Below are 6,834 nucleotides of genomic sequence, written 5' to 3' on the forward strand. Positions count from 1 at the left end.
TTTTTAAAAAAGATTTTTTATTTATATAGTCAGACACTAACTTTGAAGCTTTTGGATAGTCTGTCTGATCATAATTTTTTCCAGGGGTTTCCCTAGAGAACTATAAATCTGCATTCAGAAGGAAATAGGGGTGAGTAAGAAAAAAAAACCTGCACACCATCGAACAGATCCCATCTTAAATTATTTTGTTACCTCCAAAGGATCACTCCAGAGGTTTGTACCCAAGCTGATGACCTTGATTAGATGTGTCCCAGATTTATGAGAATGGTAAAATTAGGAAACATTCATTAAAAAAAAAAAAAAAAATCAAAGCCCCCGTAGGGTTCCCAAAGCACAAGCAGCGTCTCTTAGCCTTGATTCCTTGCGCAGGCTGCACATACCCCAGCTCCAGCACTAGCCTGGGCCACAAGAGTTCTGTGACTGATGCCTAATAGAAGCAATTTTCACTCTGGCAGAGAAATTCAAGTTCTAATACCAACTTGAATTTGTTTCCTTTGGATGCTAGGATTCCACTCCTTGAGGAGGAAATTCTATCAGCACCTCTGCCTATGAAGCGATACTCTATTTATTTCATCTAAATAGCTAGCAGGAACCTCTGGCTATAGTCAAATCTAAAGTAGAAAACAAACAGTTTTTTAATTACAGAACTGGCTTTATTCCTTTTTAAAAAATACCTCCCCTCCTCCCTTGCAGCTGCAATTTTCTATAAGCTGTATCTTTCTCTACTCCAGTCCATCGTCTGCCTAAAAAAGACAAATGGTAGGGCATGGTGGCATACCTCTGTAATCCCAACACTCGGGGAGGCTGAGGCAGGAGGATCCCTGTGAGCTCAAGGCCAGCCTGGACTGCAGAGTGAGACCCTGTCTCAAAAAGATGAGAGAGAGACAGAGACAGAGACAGAGACAGAGAGAGAGAGATTGAGGAATGGTTCGGTGCATCCATGCATCTACACAATCACACAACAGCCACAGGCCATCTGCTGTCACTCACAACTGTCAACCTGCCTCTCATGAACACTGATGTCTATGGAGAGAAAAATAATAATTGAGATGGAATTTTAAAAATGAGTGTGTTTTGACAGTAGCTTCCTGGTTTCTGGGGTTGGTCCATTACATCTTGCTTGCCAATGAAACCCTTCCTTTCTGACATCATTAAAGTCATCTTGGCCACTTCTAAGATGTTATCAACCAGGAACCACATTTTTAGTATTTCCAATTCCATTGTACTTTCAAACCTCTGAAGTAAATCTAACTTTCTTGTGTATTTCCCAAGACAGACTTTCACATAGATCATGAAATAGAAAAGAGAATGCTTCTCTAATGACATTCCCATTGTCCCTTGATAACTATGACTCTGAGAAAACTAGCAGCAGTTTTCCAATGATCAGAACAAATTAAAGAACATTTTCTGGAGTCCTGCATGCCTTCCATTTGAGAATGAGGAAAAAAACTAAGGAAAAGAAAAACTGGGGCCGGGGAGATAGCTCAGTACAATAAGCCCTTTCTTGGCAAGCTCAAGGGTCTGAGTTCAATCCCTGGTTCCGCCAAAAAAAAAAAAAAAAAAAAAAAGAAAAACTTAATAGTTATATCTGTATTCATTTACTTTCACTGAAATATCTATTGAGGTCACATTTTTTATGACAGTCATTGGTTTGGTTTTGTTTTTTTTGAAGCAGTGTTTTAACTATGTAGTTCAGACTGGTCTTAAATTCACAGTGTAAGGGCCAGGGAGATGGCTCAGTGGAACAAGCACTTCCCTGGCAAGCGCCAGAGCCTGAGTTCAATCCCCGGTTCCTTAAATATATATATATATATATTCACAGTGTAGCTCAGACTGGCCTCAGGCTCACAGATTCTCCTGCCTCAGCCTCCCAAGTGCTGGGATTACAGACATGCAACAGCATTACCTATTCATTCATATATTATTTTACAAGTCCACTGAAGGAATTCTTGGATTCAGATAGTTGATTTTCCTCCACAAAATCAGATTTAACACTTCATGAAAAGACCAAAAGTAAATAACTGTATGGTTGCTAATTTCCCAATCCTTCCTTCATTAGACTTTACTTGAGTAATTTGAAACAGTCTAAGTGGTTGGTGGTAAAAGGAAGAGAATGAACCTCTCTCTACTGAGCGAATGCACCAGCTATTTTCAATTAATATAAAGTAGTTTTGCCAAAATGTGACTGCAGTGGAAAGCCACCGTGCTGAACTTGGATGGCTCACTTTTCCATATTTTTGCTTTGATCTAAAAGCACCGTTTTAACAACCCAATGCCCAAAAGTGTTATTGCCCGTGTAATCACAAAAAAGTACATAAATGCAGAGCAAAAATGGTCATTTCATTTGTTTACCAAAGACTGTTGATTAAGTGCACACACAGAAAAGAATAAAATAGGTCCTCCAATTTTGATGAAAAAACACAGCACTCGGGCGCTTTCCATCGTGCCGGGTTGCGCTCGGGAAGCAAGCAGCTTGGACACAGACGAGAGGGCCCACAGCCGCAGAGAAACTTAGGGCTGTCGGAAGGTTTATTAATGGCCGGTGAAGAGGGAGAATGCTGGACTCCTCTCTGGTGACAAATGCAATACTGGGGCAGGGGTGGGTCAGCAACCTGGCTGGTGGCCCTGCACATCTACATTTTGAAATCTACTTTTGAAAGTGTTCTGCTCTCAAAGAACAAAGAAGTAGAATCTTCGCTTATCTCCCATCCCTAGCTCTCTATTTCTTTTTTGATAAAGGTCTTTCTTTCTCCCGTCGTTCTTTTGCCTTGCTTCCCTCTTCACGGACACGACCACATGTCTGACTTGAGAAACGGTTTTCCATGAGGGACCCTCACCAGGAGAAGGGGCCGGAGGCGTCCACACCCGCCGCCAGCGCCACCTCCGCTGCTCCCCCGGGTCCCCGAGGCTGGGCGCACTAAGCCTAGAGCTTGCTCGGCTCGCCGCGCTTCACCTAGCAAACTCTGGAGCGTCTTAGCGAAAACCGTGAGATTGGAAGCGCATCTGGGTTTCTTCTGGTCACCAGGGAAGTCCCCCGAGGCCGGAACTGGCGACCCAAGCTTGAGCTCCGGCGAAACCTGTATTTGCCCACAACAGCTCAATGTGCTAGGGTCGGAAATCCCAAGCCCGAAACACTCACGTCTGCCCTTCTTCCAGCCTCGAGGCCGTGCGCGGGATGGGGCTGCCGGAGCCCACGGACTCGTGTGTCCCCGACAGAGAAGCGACGCGCGTGGTGGAGACCTAGATGGGTCCAGCACCGTAATGGGGACCTCGTGGTTACGGTGCGCGTCGCCCTTGGCCCCCAGTTGCATCCCGAGCGCAGATCTATTTCCCTCTTTCACAGAAAGTCAGCTTTTTGTAAAGGAAAGAAAATCTGCTCAATCGTTTGTTTTGGGTTTTCGTCTATTTACTTCTCAATTAAAAAGTGGCCGCCAGGGCGACAAGTCTGTGGCTTTCACGGTGTAAAACGGATTAAATTAAAAGCTTCGGTACTTCTCAGCTTTCGCCTGCGGTTTGCAATCCGTAGGCGGGTCTGACTCCGCTGAACCAGCCAGGGCGAGCTGCCCCGCAGCTGCACAGCCCACCGGTGGGAGCCCGGGCCGGGTGGGGAAAAGGGACGCTCTCCCAGGGCAGCCTGGCGCCGCGCTCCTGGACGCCAAGGAGAATAGTGCAAGGAGTTTGCACATTCCCTTGCTGCTCCAGAGCGAGGAGATTCTCCCCAAGAATGTGGAGTTCGCTGAGGACACTTCCCAGGGACAAACCACTGGATTAGTAGGGAAAATTTTTTTTAAAAAAAGAAAGAAAAACTCGATCATTCCCATGTTCTCGTCTCACCAAATACACACAGCAGCTGAGAAAGATGGAGTTGGCACGCGCCGGGAGAAGAGAAAGTCCCCCTCCTCCAGCACTGGAACCTGCCCACGAAGCTGCGGGGAGATGGCACGGGGTGGGGGGAGGAGGATCTCCCAGCAAGCCGGTCTCATCCAAACTCTTCGACCCGAGAGATCCATGAACATGCCGATCCTTGAAGACTCCTTCCTAGTGCCTCCTGTTTTTAATAAATTAAAGTAGAAGCTGCAGAAACGCCGTTCCGGTCTTCCCGTCCCAACGCGGGGTTTAACGTAGCCGCTGTTACCCGCAAGGAATTATCAATTATCAATCGTGACTGTCGAGATCAATAGCCTAGCCGGGCATCCGCAGACGAGGTCCTGCATGTAGTGAGGCCAAGGAATCAGGAAAAGGCACCAGTAATGAACAGATTCTGACCCTCCTGGACCGACCGAGACTTTGCCTGGAAAGCTGCACTCACGGGTGGGAAATGAGGCCAGTTCCACCTTAAAAAGCTCGGCGGCGGCAGAAGCGCCCCGTACCTGCAGGGGGCGCTGCTGCCCCGCTGTTCCGCCGGCGCCACTGCAAGCAGCCAGCCTCGTAGCTTCCTGGCTGCGATCCCCGGAGGGGGTGGGGACGCTGGGGGAGGAAGGGCGCGAGTGCAGCGGTTAGGTAAGGAACCCGAGCCCTCCCGGATTTAGAAGCGGCCTCCGCAAGGCGTCTGCTGGAAGGAGCTTTGCATCTCTGGCCTGCAAGAGGAAGCGAGGGGGCCCCTCCCTGCCCCGCCGCTGCCTTCCTGCCTCTGCTCCCGACCCCGGACGCTCTATCCAGACCCTTTGTTCTCCGGGCTGGGAGCTGCGGGTTGTCGGCGCCCCAGCAAGATGTCCCCGCGGCGGCGTCCCCTTCTCCCGTTCTCTCATGCACCCTTTTCTCCCTGGACGCCCCCGGCCCCAGCGCTCCTTCCAGCTCCCCAACCTGCATCGCCCGAATTCCCGCCACCTCCGAGGCGTCCGGAAAGCGGGAGGGTGCGAGGCAGCGGGAAGGGTGGAGAAACCACGTCTCTTCCTAGGCGCGGAGCATCCCTGGGGACGGCGGCCAAGTCAGGGCTCCCCAAGCCGCAGCAAGGCGCAGGGGCCGCTCCAGGGAGGAGTTGGCAGGGCTCACCTCCGCCTTGGGGGACCCCAGTTCTCCACCAGAGGGAAGGGGGACAATGCCCTTCGCGTTCCCGGGGAAGGCTGGCTACAGATGAACGCCCATGCCCCCCTCCCCGCGTCGCCTCTACTGCGCGCGACCCCGAGGGCTCCCGAGATGGCACGTCCCTCCCCAGCACAGCTGCGATTGTGTTCAGCTTGATTTCTTACTCGGAGGGAGGTGTCGCAGAGGGAAGCAAGCCGGCTGAGGCTACGGGAGGGGGAGGGGAGCTGGGGCCGGAAAGTGAGCAGAGAGGTGGCGGAGGTGCAGGAACCTAGTCCCAGTTCGAGAGTCCAGGCCCACGCTTCGGGCTCGGAGCTAGGGCGCGACATCCCCAGCGGAACCCTGGTGCGCGCTCTTGCGCAGCGTGCTATCCGCGTGCCCGCACCCCTGCACGCTCGCGCCCGAGCGGTGGGCTCTGCTTGAACCCGGACTCAGAGTAGGTGGCTCCCTCCCCCGCGAGCCAGAAAGGGCAAACGCGGCCAGGCCAGCAGCTCTAGACTGCCCGGAGCTCCCTCCGGCCTCTTCGCGCGACCCTGGTCTTCCCTGGCCTTTCCTGGCTGGTCTGGAGCCCAGCTAGCTGTTCCCTGGGCAGCGGGATCTCAGGGACACACCCCGTCCCCACCCCCGAGAGCTGGCGGCCAGCTCGGGATGCCAGGCGGCCAGACGGGCGCTCTGCCAAATTCCGCGTTCCTCTCCCAGAGACTGGGAATTGCGTCCCAGGCTCGGGAAAGCCCGCACTTCGGGCTTGGGACTCGCTTGCAACCCCCACCCCACCCCCCAGGCGCCAGGGACGCCCCTGCAGGTTGAATTCCTGCTCCGTATCACTTCAATTTTAATTAATCTTTTAAAACACCGCTGTCACGTCGCTTGCAGAAAATTAATCAAACTTGAATCCTTGTTGCATAGCAAGAATTTCGATCCGAGTCTTTTAAAAAGGACTTGACTTTGCGAAGTCACGTCTTTTACAGTTCCCTCATTCTCCCTTTAGCAAGGGAAATATTGCAAAAGTCAAGACATGTTTGTTTGCTTCTTCCTACCTTCAAAATGAAACTTTACTTATTTCTGAGTTTTATTTTCCTGTCTTTCAACCCAAAAAAATGAGATAAATTGCCTACCTCTGTTAATTCAAAATATAATTACTTTGAATGATCTTTGTTTAAGAGCCCAGATAAACTAAGATAATCTTAATTTTAATGTGACATGACCCCTATTTTTCCTTGTGAATAATGAGAATAAAGAAGTCATTAATTAATACCAAGATATCTCCATAGAAGATGGTATGTGGTCTGTTGAGGCGCTGAAACATCAGTTGTATTAGTAATTGATACTATATAATTGAACACGAAGATAGGCGTCTATTTTTAACCTCAAAGCTCAGTTTATTTGGTGATTACTAAGGTCCTAATAATTATAGTTCCTTCTTGCTGCAAAAATAATATGATGTCTCTCAGTTCCCATGCAACAACAGATACTTACTAAAATCTGTTCCTCAAAAATCTTTGGGTAGCTATATTGTGCAATAATTTTCTATTTAATTATTTATAACAAATTCGCTCTTTTTCCACTTTCCTTTGCTGTAACTTATCTACTAAGAATATGAGCTATAGTTATAGTATCTTCTACCTTTGCCTTTCTGTGATCCATTGATTAGTTCAGTTTAGTGCGAGGCAACCAAGACTCCCCCCCCAAGTTTCTAAGATTTGAGGATGAGTTCCATTGAAGAATCAGAAATTTTTGTACAATGAAGTTGCCATGGCCCACATTATCTCACACTTTTCTGTTGCGAAATAGCTCCGCTGTTTTTCCATTGTG

At 49.4% G+C, this 6,834-nt stretch overlaps 1 pseudogene; it reads left to right on the top strand.

Moving 5' to 3' along the window:
- The window catches only part of LOC101577676, a 9,290-nt pseudogene extending 6,046 nt beyond the window's left edge, over window positions 1-3,244 (top strand).
- The last annotated feature ends 3,590 nt before the right edge of the window (window positions 3,245-6,834 follow it).

Source organism: Octodon degus, unplaced genomic scaffold (assembly GCF_000260255.1).
Source record: "Octodon degus isolate 3935 unplaced genomic scaffold, OctDeg1.0 scaffold00208, whole genome shotgun sequence".
NCBI lineage: Eukaryota > Metazoa > Chordata > Mammalia > Rodentia > Octodontidae > Octodon > Octodon degus.